Genomic DNA, 18,654 nt, shown 5'->3' with positions numbered 1-18,654 from the left:
CGTGAAATTCATTTATCCATTCTTTTTAAGTGGCCATAAAAAGTAATCTTCCGCTTTGTCATTGTATTTACTAAATTCTCAGTTTTTTCATACACCTCCTTCCTACATCTCAATTCCCAAATCTTATTTCCATACTTCGGGCCCACTTTTTTTTTTTTTTTTTGTTTGACATATTCTCCTTTCATTCATCTACAAAGTATTTAATTGTTTGACTGTTTAAGGCGAGTCATTCTAAGGCATAAAGACACTTAGCTTTAATCACTGCGTTGTAGTACCTCAATTTTGTACTAAAAAACAAAGATTCTTTGTTAACATTTTTCTGGCTATCTTTATTCAAGCAGTTTTGTCCAGAGCATGTAGCTGTATTATTTCTTCCATGTATTTAAATTCTGAAACTTTCTTTGTTTTTCCATTCTTTGATTCCATATGTTTTGGTGCACCTTTACCGTTCTTTTCTAACGAAATTTATAATCCTGATTTTTCTACTACATCTTGGAGAACGTTGATCTGTTTCGTCCCATCGCGTTGGGCCTCTGATAAGATTGCTAAATCATTGGCAAAAGCTGAGCAGTCACTCACAATGTTCTCTGTCTTTCAAAGTTTCGCTTTACTTATCCCTCTTGTTCTTTTTTCATTCTCGTACTAGTTTCTCCAAAACACAGTTCAATAATAATGGAAACAGGCCATCCCTCTGCCCCACGTCTGTTTTAATTTCGGAAGGTTTTGATATTTCGTCTAAAAATTTAAATTTGGAAATTTTGCTATACAAAGTTTGCTTAATAGTTGCGATTATTTTTTTGTCAGTCCAAAATTCTTCTATCAACGGCCTTGCCGCAGTGGATTCACCGGTTCCCGTCAGATCACCGAAGTTAAGCGCTGTAGGGCGTGGCCAGCACTTGGATGGGTGACCATGCAGGCCGCCATGCGCTGTTGCCATTTTTTGGGGTGCACTCAGCCTCGTGATGCCAATTGAGGAGCTACTCGACCGAATAGTAGCGGCTCCGGTCAAAGAAAACCATCATAACGACCAGGAGAGCGGTGTGCTGACCACAAGCCCCTCTTATCTGTATCCTCAGCAGAGAATGACACGGCGGTCGGATGGTCCCGATGGGCCACTTGTGGCCTGAAGGCGGAGTGCAAAATCCTTCTAGGACACTGAATAGTGTATCTCAATAGACAGAATCACAGGCTTTTTTAAAACCAATAATGGGTAGATAAATACTGGCAGCTTAGGTTTAACACCCGTTTGACAAATGATCTTCCTCTCGTAAATCCTCCTTCGTATTCTCCTCATTGTTTCTGTATTCTACTTTCTATTCTGCTTTGCAAAGAGGTTACATGCAGACCCCAGTCAATATTTATATTAAAAGCTTCACAGCTATGTCTGTTAGCTGCTCGAATTCGTTAGAAGAATCGTCCTATCCACAAAAAGGACTAGTTCTGTGTGTTACGTGTAAGGTAATTTACATGATCAGAAAAATAGTGAATACAAAATTGTTGTTTATGTACATTCGTAGTGTCTGCGTCTAAAAGAAGGAAGAAAGATTGTATTTAACGTCCCGTCGACGTCGAGGTCATTAGAGACGGAACACAAGCTCGAATTGTGTCAAGGATTGATAAAGAAATCGGCCGAGCCCTTTCAAAGGAACCTTCCCAGCATTTGCCGTGAGCGATTTAGGGAAAGCACGGAAAACGTGTCTACATCTACATGACTACTCTTTTGTTAAGTGCCTGGCAGAAGGGTCATCGAACCACCTGCAGACTGCTTCTCTACCATTCGACTCTCGAACAACGCGTGAGAAAAACGAGCCATTAAAGCCTTCCATGCGAACTCTCATTTCTCTTATTTTATAACCGTAGTCATTTTTCCACATGTAGGTGGTCGTCAACAGAATGTTTTCCATTCTTAGGAGAACATTGGTGAATGGAATTTCGATAAAAAGGTCTCGTCTCAACGAAAAACGCCTATACGTTAATGATTGCCACCCAAACGTGCTTGTAATACTTCGAAATACTTAGAAATGAGCTACTCTTCCTTGAACTTATTCGATGTCCTCCGTCAGTCCTACCAGTATGTGCACCTCAGGAAAATGGGTAACCGCCGAGTAGCAACAATTAAACTTGCACGCCTGTACTGCCAACGGCGAACTGTACGCTAGAAGCATCGTAAGACATTATTTTAAACTACGAATAGTTGATGATTCATTGACTTTATTAAGAATAAACAAGGCCAGTGATAATGTGGACAGCGAAAACTGCTACAAAGAACGCGTGTTGGAGCTAACGAGAAATAAGTAAACGACTGATCCATAAACAAGAAAATTTAAGTTTGGTGCCATCAATATTCTTTTAATCCTGACAGTTCCTCCTCAGTCCACACGATTGGTGCTGTGTTAAGATGTGAGGCATATCACTGTTAACAAATCTTTAATTGTTTATGCGTTTCTCCTCAAGAAGCCATTAGAGTTTGATGTATTTCTGATATTTTTGTGTCACGTGCGTCTACCATCTCTTCCTGGATGGCGCGTCTACAAGCCGCATATCCGACCGTACTGAGGGTCTAGTTGCTGACACAGGAGTTACATACGTTTCTGGGGCGATACCTGCTCCATTGACGAACCAACTGTCATCTGCGTAGCTGTCCGCCACAACTGTAAAGCAAAAAAACTGTCTACGTAAAACATTCATATTAACGTTATTCTATGAGAACGACAGGTACAGCTGCTCGTCGTAACTGCAAAGCAAGAAACCTATGTACATAAAACCTTTGTATCGATGTTATTCCACAACAGCTACAAGTATAAATGCTCGTCACAATTATAAGGCAAGAGATTTATCTGCGTAAAACCTTTGTATCGACAGAATCCGAAAATAACTACGAAAAAGCGAATAAGGCTAATAGTCCAGTCAAATTGCAGAAATACCTTGCAAAAGGTGGGGTAGAAGAGTTTATTTTTTTCAACTCGTTCATATGGTTGGAAATATTAGAAAACCGAGTTTTGCCAACAAAATTTCGCTTGGGAAAACTTTCTGCAGTCAAAAAGATTGGAGAATTTCGGACTTTTTTCCGTTTTTTCAAAATATCTCAGTTTCATTTGCTCCTATCGCTTTAACGTCTATTTTCTTTTCTAAAGAGCACAGAATTCACTACAAATTTGATTCTTGCCATTTTTTTCTACTCCCAATATCTAAGGCGCTACAGCGCCTCAAAAAATACCAATTTTTCAAATTTTGAGCGTAGTGGCAAGATACCTTATTTTTGAACACTATTTTTCCAGTTTCTATTTGTGTAGTATAAATACATTATACATTATGTTATATGTTGGAATTTACCACCTCACTTTCAAGTATTCAATTTCTCTGTATGCAACATGAGGATTGCTGGGCACCCAACTATTGTGATTCTTACATCACTACCTGAAGTTCACTATGGGCCACCTCAGCCCTGGTATTTGTAAAACTATAAATATAAAAATACATCATTAAGAGACATAGACACACACACACACACACACACACACACACACACACACACACACACACACACACACACACACGCACGCACGCACACACACAAAATAAATTGTCTCAGAAAACTGAACTATTATTAGCTGCAATAGGCAACCTAATTAGGTAGGTAATTATTCTTGTGTATAAAAGCCACAAAGTTGACATTAAAAATAAGTAGCTTTATTACAATTAAAATGCATTGTCAGTCACTAAAAAATGTTGACAGTTCTGGGTGTATAATACTTGTAATATCGCACATTAGCGCACTTGAGACAGATATGAGCATCACTTCCAACGTTTTGATGGGCCAGGTTCCTCAGTGTCACCAGAAATACCTTGAGTTACGGATTCAGGGTCTGTACATAGAGTTGATCCCAGATTGACCTCTTCTTTAAACAGCGAGTCAGCCTCAGCAAGTTCGTTGATTTCGTCAGCGGTTTCCTCAACATCCTCCATAACATCTTCTTCACTGTCTTCATATAAAAATTTTTGCACGTTTTCACAGTTGACCCCAATACATTTCTTGCAAATTGAAGAACATTTCAAACCCGCTTTTCTGCAGGAGCACGCTCCGCCACAGTTCAGCTTGCATGAGCGTGAAACAATGTGAAGAAGTGCTTCAGGTGCTGGATCTTGGCTCATTATAACGGGTACTGGGCTGTGGTCACTGTGATTCCAGCCCCATTTCTCAAGAGGTTTCCAGTTTCCCATCCTACTTTGGACTTGTTGGTAAGTCCGCAACGAATGATGATGTGCAGCATCTAGTGTAGGTGGCAACCGTGCAAGATTCAGTTTGCTTTTTCTGGCAGACTTGGCGAATAGCTGGTACCGCAAATGGTCTAGTGTGTGGGAACTGCTGACACCTCCACTATACAATGCGATAGTAACCTGTTTTGTTGCTGTTATTATTTCTTCACGGGTAGCATGTGGTTTATTGAACGTGCAAAGCGCTGAGGTTAGGTGTTCATTTTTCGCAACAATATTGCAGCACTTAATTTTTCCTTGACCAAAAAAAGCGGATGTTGTATCACATCCGCTAAAGGCGTGAGTGAACAGAATATATTCACTGTCAAACTTGTAAGATGCAGTGGAAAACCGCTTGTCTTCTGCATTTCCTCTTCCTGGCTTTAAGAAAAATAAGTTTTCAATGCCTTGCCCCAAACCGGTCATGAGCACAAGCAGGTCAACATCTTCTCCTACAATGACAACACTTCCAAAATCTTTGGTTCTTGAAATGACAGATGTTACAATCATAAGGTCAACATCTTCTTGTCGCTGGTGCAATTCAACGCTACACCCCAGAAATTTCTTTTTAAGAAGTGTGATCAAACGCATCTTGTTTCGTTCGTTGTACAAGAACTTGTCCTGAGGGACTTGGTTCACCATCTCTGATTCAACCACAACGTCAACCGAAAAATGTTTTTTGGAACTACGAATACTCTCAGCACTCTTTGTGCTACATTTGTCTCCCTCACATGGATACCCATCAATACAATAGCAAATTGAGATCCAAATTGACGTTGCAGGTAAGAAACATAGCTTTGGGCTATTGACTTGAAACAAACATTTCGAGTCCAAGTCACTTTGTGGATAAGGTACCCTCCATCAAAATTTCGTTTGGCATATGGCAGTCTTAACTTCTTGGTTAAAAAGTCATCAGAATTCCCTTTTGCACATAAGAAGCATTTCTATTTGAACTTGAACTGACCTTTCTCCTGCGACCGACGTAGCACGCCTGTTGGTTCCTGAGGATGTCGAAGGCTAGCTGCTACCATTCTCTCATTAATGTACTTCTTGTAGCATGCTTCATGCACCATCACTTCGGAAATACAGAAGCGTCCGATCTTACCCGTCGGCTTTGACCCATGACGTCACAAATGTAGCGGAAACGACTATAAACGACAATTCCAATATGGCGGATATAAAAACATCGCATACGTATTATAAACACTGAAATACACAAGTTTCACAAAAAGCCTAATGACTCTAACGGGACAAGCGTGGGAAATTGGGGGTTTTTGGGTGGGGACAAACTAAATATACACAAATGTAGCCACCGACCGCCATACAAAACCACGCAAAACAACGAAATAAATCAACATCACAAAACTGACCAAATACCAAAAAACACATTCCTATCCAGAATCGGACACTTCCCTTGACCTATGTAGCTCAACAGAACCTACCGATCACATCCTCCAATACAAAAAAAAAAAAAAAAAAAAAAAAAAAAAAAAAAAAAAAAAAACGAACACTTCCCTTACACCTACATACATCTACAACAGCTCCCAATCACATAAATTACGATCGAACACTTCCGTTGACCTATATAGCTCAACAGAACCTACCGATCACATCCCCCAACACCAACCTAAAAAACCAACACTTCCCTTACACCTACATACATCTACAACAGCTCCCAATCGCATAAATTACGATCGAACAAAGATAATAATAAACAAGTGGTACTCGAGGCCAGGCAGGGGGGGGGGGGCTGCGCCCCCCCCTGACCCCCCCCCGCCAAAAAAAAAACCTCCCAACCTAACCTCGTATTCAGGGCTACGCTACAGATCAATGTGTAGGTATCTACAACAGCTCCCAATCACATAAATTACGATCGAACACTTCCGTTGACCTATATAGCTCAACAGAACCTACCGATCACATCCCCCAACACCAACCTAAAAAACCAACACTTCCCTTACACCTACATACATCTACAACAGCTCCCAATCACATAAATTACGATCGAACAAAGATAATAATAAACAAGTGGTACTCGAGGCCAGGCAGGGGGGGGGGGCTGCGCGCCCCCCTGACCCCCCCCCCCCGCCAAAAAAAAACCTCCCAACCTAACCTCGTATTCAGGGCTACGCTACAGATCAATGTGTAGGTCCCTAACGTCACGGGTCAAAGCCGACGCGTGAGATCGGATGTTTCTGTTGACACAAAACATACATCAAAAACAAAAAAAAAAACAGAACTTACCTCAAAAAAGTTCCAGCCCCACAAACTAGATTGGCCACCACAATCACACACAAATGCACCCTAACAAACCACTTTCGGCCTATACATTTTACCCACAGCCCTTAAAAAAACCCGAAAAATGCAATAGGCCTCTGGGACACTCTTCCGCCAACAGTACTCATCTAAATGAGACTGAAGGTTGGAAGAGCGCCTCTTCCCCCTCCCAAGAACTGACTTAACCGCCCCCCACATCCCCTCAATTGTGTTAGTGCAAGCCCCAGTATCATAATTCTTAAATTCTAGACTGTGGTTCACTACTAAATGATTAAATCCCCTGTCACCCAACCCCCTATAAGAAGAAAAAGCATCAGAAACTATTGTGGACCCGGGCTCTACATACTCCTCAATTAACCCCACTAATTCAGCCTTCGACCTCCCCTCCACAACCCCAAAAACACATTCAGTACCCCCACCCCCGTGAACAACAGCCCCCCACACCCAAAGACCAGCCACAGACTTCCCCCTCCCATACTTCCTTTTACCAAACTGCGACTCGTCCACCTCCACAAGCACCCCATGCCCACCCAACTTACCCCTGTATTTAATAAATTCCGAACACACTTCACGACAAAAGGAATACCAGTCTAAAACAGTCCTCTCACTCACACCAGTCTCAAACGCGCAAAAACTCTGTGGGCATCTATAACAAAAATAATATGTAATAAGCACAATCTCACGCATGCCCAATCTAGACTTCTCGAACCAGGTACCACGCCTTATAGAACGCCATACGCCATCTTTCCGGCAACACCACATGTATCCGTCGCTGGTCCGAGAGGCCGGAACTTTACCCAATTTCATCGCCTCAAGGCAAAGAGAACACTTAACAACTTCGGCGATTAAACCGAATAGTTGTAAGAACTTGATAAGTTCTAACGCTGTCTCGCCCATCATCGCCCTCAACCGAACACTATTAAGGCGGTCTTTCATATCCATTCCTAAACAAAAAACCACAACCAAATACACTCAATAACAAACTCACCCGACATACAGCAATGAGCATTAAATTAAAACAAACGAAAACCATGAACACACCACCAGAGAGCACCACAAACAAAAACAAGACTAAACTCCGCGCCGTAATAACGTCACACACCACAACACGCTTACGTCACGGGTCAAAGCAGACGAGTAAGATCGGAGGTTTCTGTTGACCCCATCACTTCACTGAGCGTTTTCAAAAAACGGGTGTGAGCAGACTCCCTGCGTTTAGCACTACAATCGATAAGTGTGCTCAGTCCTTTCTTTTTCACATTGCATCCACCACTCACCACAGTTTTTTCGCAAATGAAACACAAATTTATGTCAGACATACTCATTTTCAGCACCACAACATATACTGAATGGAAGCGATTCCAAACTGTTATTGTTGTGTGTTAATAGCTGTCAACGCGCTGTGAACAATCACCAGAGATAATCGCCTTCCGCCCGCCAAAGAATAAATACGCTTTTGTCCGCTAAAGAACAATTCCTACATACTTTTTCTTATAACTGATCATTAACGTCAATCAACTGTAGAAAATGTACGGCACCTGCATGGAATCGTATTACATATTGTAACACAAATAAACTTCACGCAATCCGACGTGAATGTGTTCGTAGTTACTGAATATGATGCTGTTTGTCCACGCCCTGCCGCAGAGTGAGATGGTAAATTCCAATGAATAACATGATGAGTAATATGTTTATACCACACAAATAGAAACTGAAATAACAGTGTTCAAAAATTAGGTAATTTGACACTTTACTCGAAATGTGAAAAATCGGTATTTTTTGACGCGCTGTAGCGCCTTAGATATTGGGAGTAGAAAAAAATGGTAAAAATCAAATTTGTAGAGAATTTTGTGCTCTTTAAAAAAGAAAATAGACGTCAAAGCGATAGGAGCAAATGAAACAGAGATATTTTGAAAAAACTGAAAAAAGTCCGAAATTTTCGAAGTTTTTTGACTGCAGAAAGTTTTCCCAAGAGAAATTTTGTTGGCAAAACTTGGTTTTCTAACCTTTCCAACAATATGAACGAGTTAAAAAAATAAAATCTTCTACCCCACGTTTTGCAAGGTACAGACTTTTTTTCTGACAGTTTCACTGGACTATAAGAACAATATTTTTTCACAAGGAAGTACTGTTCAGTGGACCACGACAAAATGAACTGTTTTGCAAAAAATCATACTTCGTGAAAACCATACTGCTATTTGTCATGAAGTACAAGCCTGTGTGATTTAAAAATATTGTTTGTGATTGAAAGCCGTGCCGTGGTTTTCCTCGGACAGCGCCTGAATGGTGTGGAGGGTGGGCAGGGGAGGGGAGGGGGGGTGGAAATTGAATGAACTTCGATCCCAGTTCAGTTGTAACTAAAATCCAATCTCATAGGAGCAGGAAAACGTCAGTGATAACGTCGATGTATGTATTATCAAAACCAAACTGCGTACACTTTTACTGTGTACTGATAATTTTTCCATTCTGGGCCGTCTAATTAGAGCTGAGTCAAGCACAGTGTTTGTGCCATACGCGTCTCGCCTTTGTTTTTTGCAAGGCATCTTCAAAAAAATGGTTCAAATGGCTCTGAGCACTATGGGACTCAACTGCTGAGGTCATTAGTCCCCTAGAACTTAGAACTAGTTAAACCTAACTAACCTAAGGACATCACAAACATCCATGCCCGAGGCAGGATTCGAACCTGCGACCGTAGCGGTCTTGCGGTTCTAGACTGCAGCGCCTAGAGCCGCACGGCCACTTCGGCAGGCAAGGCATCTTCAGTCGCATGTTCCGTGGGTATAGATCCACATGTTGTGCTTTTGTTCCTTTGTTAGCGCTGCTCTTCTTCTTATGATTGCCAGTTGTAAATTTTTGTTTTCAGACATCGCAGCACTACGGACAGATCACTTGTTCTGATAATATCACATACTCGTGGAAGTCGTTAGGCATACACTGGCAGGAGCGGTGGTCGCAGCAGCTGAGTGATAATGAAATATCGCGCTTTCTCGCTTGACCCAGCGTCTGTGGCGATACTTTCACGAAACATGACGTGGCCCGCTAACAAGTAAGCGCCTATTGTTGACCAGGGGAACTCACGTCAACGTTTTGGTCACGAGTGTGAGATAACATTGAGCAGAAGATAAGAGCGAGCTGGAAGTTAGCGCTGCACAGACATGGAGGCGTGAATCTCTTGTCAGCCTTTTGGAATCACGTTCCACTAAAATTTCATTTTTATTCATATAATTCGACATTATGGGCAGGATGATTTAAAAAACAGCCACGAAAATAGTTAAATTCGATTACCCGCTGTCGCAATACCCACACCCCAATTTCGTCAGCAGTCCTCACCTCCTGATTCAAATGTCCCAAAGACGCTCTTCAGTCTCGGATTAGTCAACATTTTCGTATTGATATGGCGTAAAATATCGATCATTAAAATCACTTGATAGTCGATTTACACTCCTGGAAATTGAAATAAGAACGCCGTGAATTCATTGTCCCAGGAAGGGGAAACTTTATTGACACATTCCTGGGGTCAGATACATCACATGATCACACTGACAGAACCACAGGCACATAGACACAGGCAACAGAGCATGCACAATGTCGGCACTAGTACAGTGTATATCCACCTTTCGCAGCAATGCAGGCTGCTATTCTCCCATGGAGACGATCGTAGAGATGCTGGATGTAGTCCTGTGGAACGGCTTGCCATGCCATTTCCACCTGGCGCCTCAGTTGGACCAGCGTTCGTGCTGGACGTGCAGACCGCGTGAGACGACGCTTCATCCAGTCCCAAACATGCTCAATGGGGGACAGATGCGGAGATCTTGCTGGCCAGGGTAGTTGACTTACACCTTCTAGAGCACGTTTGGTGGCACGGGATACATGCGGACGTGCATTGTCCTGTTGGAACAGCAAGTTCCCTTGCCGGTCTAGGAATGGTAGAACGATGGGTTCGATGACGGTTTGGATGTACCGTGCACTATTCAGTGTCCCCTCGACGATCACCAGTGGTGTACGGCCAGTGTAGGAGATCGCTCCCCACACCATGATGCCGGGTGTTGGCCCTGTGTGCCTCGGTCGTATGCAGTCCTGATTGTGGCGCTCACCTGCACGGCGCCAAACACGCATACGATCATCATTGGCACCAAGGCAGAAGCGACTCTCATCGTCCCTCCATTCACGCCTGTCGCGACACCACTGGAGGCGGGCTGCACGATGTTGGGGCGTGAGCGGAAGACGGCCTAACGGTGTGCGGGACCGTAGCCCAGCTTCATGGAGACGGTTGCGAATGGTCCTCGCCGATACCCCAGGAGCAACAGTGTCCCTAATTTGCTGGGGAGTGGCGGTGCGGTCCCCTACGGCACTGCGTAGGATCCTACGGTCTTGGCGTGCATCCGTGCGTCGCTGCGGTCCGGTCCCAGGTCGACGGGCACGTGCACCTTCCGCCGACCACTGGCGACAACGTCGATGTACTGTGGAGACCTCACGCCCCACGTGTTGAGCAATTCGGCGGTACGTCCACCCGGCCTCCCGCATGCCCACTATACGCCCTCGCTCAAAGTCCGTCAACTGCACATATGGTTCACGTCCACGCTGTCGCGGCATGCTACCAGTGTTAAAGACTGCGATGGAGCTCCTTATGCCACGGCAAACTGGCTGACACTGACGGCGGCGGCGCACAAATGCTGCGCAGCTAGCGCCATTCGACGGCCAACACCGCGGTTCCTGGTGTGTCCGCTGTGCCGTGCGTGTGATCATTGCTTGTACAGCCCTCTCGCAGTGTCCGGAGCAAGTATGGTGGGTCTGACACACCGGTGTCAATGTGTTCTTTTTTCCATTTCCAGGAGTGTATTTGCACGGTGTGAACCGTATAAAGTGCGACGGTACCTAATTGCTACCACTTGTGCAGTTGCTCTTCCATCCCATAAGAGCAAGCCAGTTGCGTCTCTACCTGCGGAGACACGTACTTTAGGTACTGGGGCTATACGCGGCTCTACTTAAAAAGAATACTTCGATGTAGTCGTAGGGTCGAGCCGCTCACGTCTGCTTTCATGTCCCGTAGCTAGTTCGCTGCAAATAATAAACTGCAGCTGTCATCCTGCAGTCAAATAATCTAAGCTAGAACTGTGAGTCAATAAAATACGCAGAAACACAAAATAAAAGTTAATGAATAATTTAATAAAAAAGGTTCTTTTCTAATGTCTGTAATTGATGTAGACGACGCGGAATTATGTTAAATAAGGTTTATTGGAACAAGTACATCTCAAATGAACGGGAAGTCGTCCTACGATATTCAGTTAAAGTGCAGATAGAAAATACCTTTGTCAAATGCAGTAAAGCTACGTGGAGAGCATTATGAGAATGGTAGCAAAATCCCCAAACTAAATGGTCATCAAAGATACGTGAAAACTAAGTCTATTTCGATATCACAGTATACGAAATATTCACCGGCTACAAACAGATCACAGTTCAGCATGATGATTCACAAATTATCACACGTGATACAAAGAACAGTAACTCATACTCCGTCTCTCCTCAGTTCCGTCACACAAGCGCAATAAGTTAGGGTCCTACTCTCAAACACATTCAGACCTCTCGAAACATAAAGGTCCTTCAAAAGTATTTTAGCGGCCGCTCGCCACCCAGAATCAATCACCTATAAGACTGAATCATGGAAGTTACCATAGGCGGGTCTGCCCACTTGCAGCATTCGACATAAATTGTCCAGAATCGCTCCCTTGAGATCTTCACTCGAGAAGCCCCATTTTCCACTTAGCTCGCGTAGCGTTCCGCTACAGTGTGGTTTTCCATTGGCTGAAGGCCATCCCCACCAAAAACACATCGTTCGTACACGGTAAAGACATGATTTGACTCGTATTGACCACTTCCCGGCCTAAAATAGTATATTACAAAACTATTTAACTAAAGAAGTGTCTTAAACATTTGGTTACACTGGGATCATTTACATTAAATTTAATTAATAGTAGGTTCATAAATAAATAAGCCAGCATTCTTACGCAGGTGTGCATACGATAAATGACAACAGATTGCCCTTAAATAATGTTTAAACAATTATTTATGCCTGCTTGATAGAAGCATCTTTTGGTTCTCTTTTCAACTGTGGTATCCGCTATTGACCACTTTTAAATTAGCGCAGCTTTTAGTAGTACTTGCAGTCAAATATTTAAATAAAGTTAGTGGCATAATAGTAAACTATTCATTGAATAAATAGACAAGTATGACAAAATCTGAGACATTCATGAAGTGTACATTTGCTGTGTAAATGTGGAGTATACGATGTTCTGATAATCATTTGCAGAACGAAAAATACATAAAAGACTTCGTAAATCAATGTTGTTGTTGTTGTTGTGATCTTCAGTCCTGAGGCTGGTTTGATGCAGCTCTCCATGCTACTCTATCCTGTGCAAGCTTCTTCATCTCCCAGTACCTACTACAGCCTAAATCCTTCTGAATCTGCTTAGTGTATTAATCTCTTGGTCTCTCTCTACGATTTTTACCCTCCACGCTGCCCTCAAATACTAAATTGGTGATCCCTCGATGTCACAGAACATGTCCTACCAACCGATCCCTTCTTCTAGTCAAGTTGTGCCACAAGTTCCTCTTCTCCCCAATTCTGTTCAATACCTCCTCATTAGTTATGTGATCTACCCATCTAATCTTCAGCATTCTTCTGTATCACCACATTTCGAAAGCTTCTATTCTTTTCTTGTCTAAACTATTTATCGTCCACGTTTCACTTACATACATAGCTACACTCCATACAAACACTTTCTGACACCGACTTCCTGACACTTAAATCTACACTCGATGTTAACAAATTTTTCTTCTTCAGTCTGTAAGAAGTCGTCTTTCAGCTTGTCTCAGATTCTGCCAGTGCTGATCATTCCACATTTTGCTAAGCGAGCGAGACGGCGAAGGACATGTTAAAGCAGTTGAACGAAATGGATAGTGTCTGAAAAAAGTGTGAAAAAGGAAAATCAGCAAAGGTAAAACAAGGATAATGGAACGTGATCTAATTCAGGCGATGCTGAGGGAATGAAATTAGAAAGTGAGTCACTGAAAATAATAGATAATTTTTTTATATTTAGGGCACAAAAAAACTGACGATGAGCTACGAAGACAACATATACAATACAGACCGTTAATAGGTAGAAAAGAATAGTTCTTTTGAAAAACAGAGATTTGTTGAAATCTAATATAAACAAATGAAAATTTGTTTGTTCGTCTTCTATGCGTTCCTAATCCATTGATTTGATTGCAATGAAACTTTGGTGAGTTGTTGTATCACGTCCTCCAAGGTTTATGAGTGGGTATGTATCATCTACTTCCCATAGATCTCTAGAGAGTCGACTTAACAGTGTAACTCAGGAATATCTGGAATAATTTCAATCAAATTTAGTATATATATGACACATTGTTTGTTAAAAATACAGTGGGAATAAAGTACCCCTGGAGGAGGGGCGGGGATGAGCGGGGGGGGGGGGGGGGGGGTGGAGGGGGGACACATATAAAACTATTCGGAAAGGAGCCGTAAGTATTTCTTTCTTGTATTTAGGTGGAATACTTCAAACGTATGAAGCGCAATCCGTCTGTCTGTTGTTTGTGTTGTTCGGTGCGTCAACTTGATCGTGAAAATGAGCACTGCAGCAATCCAGTATTTTTGTCAGCTTATATACAAAGACCCCGTAGCCCCCCCCCCCCCCCCCCCCCCCCCCACCCATGAGGGTTCAGCCTTTTATTTTCAATTTTTTTTGCAGATTCGGATTCTTTGCCAAAAATGCTTGGGTTTGTCTAAAACACTTTTTTTCCGTTCGTGGTAGATGGTGCTGTAATCGGTGCGAAAGTTACAGCAGTTGGACTGAAGAACCCACCGAAATCAGTCGCCCCGATGCTGAGGGGACTCACCAAAATCAAGCATCCTGATTGTGTGGTAACTCGGTGAAAAGAACCCCCGAAGAGAAGAGAAAACTGCATTATCTTAAAAGTAGCTTATTTGCCAGACTTTTAAATGTCTAACGTAAAAGTTTTGCTGTATAATCAAATTTCCTAAAGCTAAACTAAATTTTTAACTATATTATTAACTTTTGGGAACGGAAGTTTACATTTTTATCAAAAACGTAATGTAGAATCCAATGAGTCAGTTTTTTATTGCAAAAACCGGAAAAATGATTTTTTATTACAGCCCCATCTATGCAGTATTTAGTACGAGCTGGCGTACAATCCTAAACTGCAATAAGACATGGGTGATTCCCATTTTAAAATAAAAAGTTGACTCCAAAGGGGGACTGGGACAGATGTCCTCGTTAAAAAGATTAACTTTTCATATGGGACCTTTTTTCATACGATGGGTATCTGTGAGGCATTTAGCTGATCCGAGAGAAGAAACGCATTGACAACATGCTCAGCAAAAAGAAGAGACAGATGATAACAACATATCTTTAGCCTCCTCGGACAGCACAAAATCACACTGATAACAAACGGGCCTCAGTCTATATATAGGTAGGACTTCGCAGATAATTTCCGGGAAACTGTAATCCAGAAGATATACTACATTTACATCTACATCTGCATGATTACTCTGCAATTCACATTTAAATGCTTGGCAGAGGGTTCATCGAACCACAATCATACTATCTCTCTACCATTCCACTCCCGAACAGCGCGCGGGAAAAACGAACACCTAAACCTTTCTGTTCGAGCTCTGATTTCTCTTATTTTATTTTGATGATCATTCCTACCTATGTAGGTTGAGCTGAACAAAATATTTTCGCATTCGGAAGAGAAAGTTGGTGACTAAAATTTCGTAAATAGATCTCGCCGCGACGAAAAAGGTCTTTGCTTTAATGACTACCATCCCAACTCGCGTATCATATCTGCCACACTCTCTCCCCTATTACGTGATAATACAAAACGAGCTGCCCTTTCTTGCACCCTTTCGATGTCCTCCGTCAATCCCACCTGGTAAGGATCCCACACCGCGCAGCAATATTCTAACAGAGGACGAACGAGTGTAGTGTAAGCTGTCTCTTTAGTGGACTTGTTGCATCTTCTAAGTGTCCTGTCAATGAAACGCAACCTTTGCCTCGCCTTTCCCACAATATTATCTATGTGGTCTTTCCAACTGAAGTTGTTCGTAATTTTTGCACCCAGGTACTTAGTTGAATTGACAGCCTTGAGAATTGTACTATTTATCGAGTAATCGAATTCCAACGGATTTCTTTTGGAACTCATGTGGATCACCTCACACTTTTCGTTATTTAGCGTCAACTGCCACCTGCCACACCATACAGCAATCTTTTCTAAATCGCTTTGCAACTGATACTGGTCTTCGGATGACCTTACTAGACGGTAAATTACAGCATCATCTGCGGACAACCAAAGAGAACTGCTCAGATTGTCACCCAGGTCATTTATATTGATCAGGAACAGCAGAGGTCCCAGGACGCTTCCCTGGGGAACACCTAATATCATTTCAGTTTTACTCGATGATTTGCCGTCCATTACTACGAACTGCGACCTTCCTGACAGGAAATCACGAATCCAGTCGAACAACTGAGACGATACCCCATTGGCCCGCAGCTTGATTAGAAGTCGCTTGTGAGGAACGGTGTCAAAGGCTTTCCGGAAATCTAGAAATACGGAATCAACTTGAGATCCCCTGTCGATAGCGGCCATTACTTCGTACGAATAAAGAGCTAGCTGCGTTGCACAAGAACGATGTTTTCTGAAACCATGCTGATTAAGTATCAATAGATCGTTCCCTTCGACGTGATTCATAATGTATGAATGCAGTATATGCTCCAAAACCCTACTGCAAACCGACGTCAGTGATATAGGTCTGTAGTTCGATGGATTACTCCTACTAACCTTCTTAAACACTGGTGCGACCTGCGCAATTTTCCAATCTGTAGGTACAGATCTATCGGTGAGCGAGCGGTTGTATATGAGTGCTAAGTAGGGAGCTATTGTATCAGCGTAATCTGAAAGGAACCTAATCGGTATTCAATCTGGACCTGAAGACTTGCCCGTATCAAGAGATTTGAGTTGCTTCGCAACCCCTAAGGTATCTACTTCTAAGAAACTCATGCTAGCAGCTGTTCGTGTTTCAAATTCTTGAATATTCCATTCGTCTTCCCTGGTGAAGGAATTTCGGAAAACTGCGTTCAATAACTCCGCTTTGGCGGCACAGTCGTCGGTAACAGTACCATCGGCACTGCGCAGCGAAGGTATTGACTGCGTCTTGCCGCTTGTGTACTTTACATACGACCAGAATTTCTTCGGATTTTCTACCAAATTTCGAGACAATGTTTCGTTGTGGAACCTATTAAAGGCATTTCGCATTGAAGTCCGTGCCAAATTTCGCGCGTCTGTAAATTTTAGCCAATCTTCGGGATTTCGCGTTCTTCTGAACTTCGCATGCTTTTTCCGTTGCCTCTGCAACAGCGTTCGGACCTGTTTTGTGTACCATGGGGGATCAGTTCCATCTCTTACCAATTTATGAAGTATGAATCTCTCAATTGCTGTTGCTACTATATCTTTGAATTTGAGCCACATCTCGTCTACATTTGCATAGTCAGTTCGGAAGGAATGGAGATTGTCTCTTAGGAAGGCTTCTAGTGATACTTTATCCGATTTTTTAAATAAAATTATTTTGCGTTTGTTTCTGGTGGATTTGGAAGAAACGGTATTGAGCCTAGCTACAACGACCTTGTGATCACTAATCCCTGTATGTCATGATGCTCTCTATTAGCTCTGGATTGTTTGTGGCTAAGAGGTCAAACGTGTTTTCGCAACCATTTACAATGCGCGTGGGTTCGTGGACTAACTGCTCGAAATAATTTTCGGAGAAAGCATTTACGACAATCTCGGAAGATGTTTTCTGCGTACCACCGATTTTGAACAAGTATTTTTGCCAACATATCGAGGGAAGGTTAAAGTCCCCACCAATTATAACCGTATGAGTGGGGTATTTATTTGTTACGAGACTGCCGGCCGCGGTGGTCTAGCGGTTCTAGGCGCTCAGTCCGGAACCGCGCGACTGCTACGGTCGCAGGTTCGAATCCTGCCTCGGGCATGGATGTTTGTGATGTCCTTAGGTTAGTTAGGTTTAAGTAGTTCTAAGTTCTAGGGGACTGATGACCACAGAAGTTAAGTCCCATAGTGCTCAGAGCCATTTGAACCATTTTGTTACGAGACTCAAATTTTCTCTTAACTGTTCAGCAACTATATCATCGGAGTCTGGGGGTCGGTAGAAGGAGCCAATTATTAACTTAGTTAGGCTGTTAAGTATAACCTCCACCCACACCAATTCGCACGGAGTATCTACTTCGACTTCACTACAAGATAAACCACTACTGACAGACACAAACATTCCACCACCAATTCTGCCTAATCTATCTTTCCTGAACACCGTCTGAGACTTCGTAAAAATTTCTGCAGAACTTATTTCAGGCTTTAGCCAGCTTTCTGTACCTATAACGATTTCAGCTTCTGTGCTTTCTATTAGCGCTTGAAGCTCAGGGACTTTCCCAGCACAACTACAACAATTTACAACTACAATTCCGACTGTTCCTTGATCCAAGCACGTCCTGTATTTGCTATGCACCCTTTGAAATTGCAGCCCACCCCGTACTTTCCGGAGGCCTTCTAACCTAAAAAACCGCCCAGTCCACGCCACACAGCCTCCGCTACCCGTGTAGCCGCCAGCTGAGTGTAGTGAACTCCTGACCTATTCAGCGGAACCCGAAACCCCACCACCCTATGGCGCAAGTCAAGGAATCAGCAGCCAACACGGTCGCAAAACCGTCTGAGCCTCTGATTCAGACCCTCCACCCGGATCTGCACCAAAGGTCCGCAGTCGGTTCTGTCAACGATGCTACAGATGGTGAGCTCTGCCTTCATCTCGTAAACAAGACTGTCAGCCTTCACCAAATCAGATAGCCGCTGGAATCCAGAGAGAATTTCCTCAGATCCAAAGCGACACACGTCATTAGCGCCGACATGTGCCACCACCTGCAGCTGGCTGCACCCTGTGCTCTTCATGGCATCCGGAAGGACCCTTTCCACATCAGGAATAACTCCACCCGGAATGCACACGGAGTGCACACTGGATTT

General features: G+C 43.0%; 1 pseudogene; it reads left to right on the top strand.

Moving 5' to 3' along the window:
• Positions 1-818: 818 nt before the first annotated feature.
• On the top strand, positions 819-936 carry LOC126261143 (5S ribosomal RNA; annotated as a pseudogene).
• Positions 937-18,654: the final 17,718 nt, after the last annotated feature.

The sequence above is a fragment of the Schistocerca nitens genome, chromosome 5, assembly GCF_023898315.1.
Source record: "Schistocerca nitens isolate TAMUIC-IGC-003100 chromosome 5, iqSchNite1.1, whole genome shotgun sequence".
In the NCBI taxonomy this organism is placed as follows: Eukaryota; Metazoa; Arthropoda; class Insecta; order Orthoptera; family Acrididae; genus Schistocerca; species Schistocerca nitens.
This window is presented reverse-complemented; position numbering and strand designations above follow the sequence as displayed.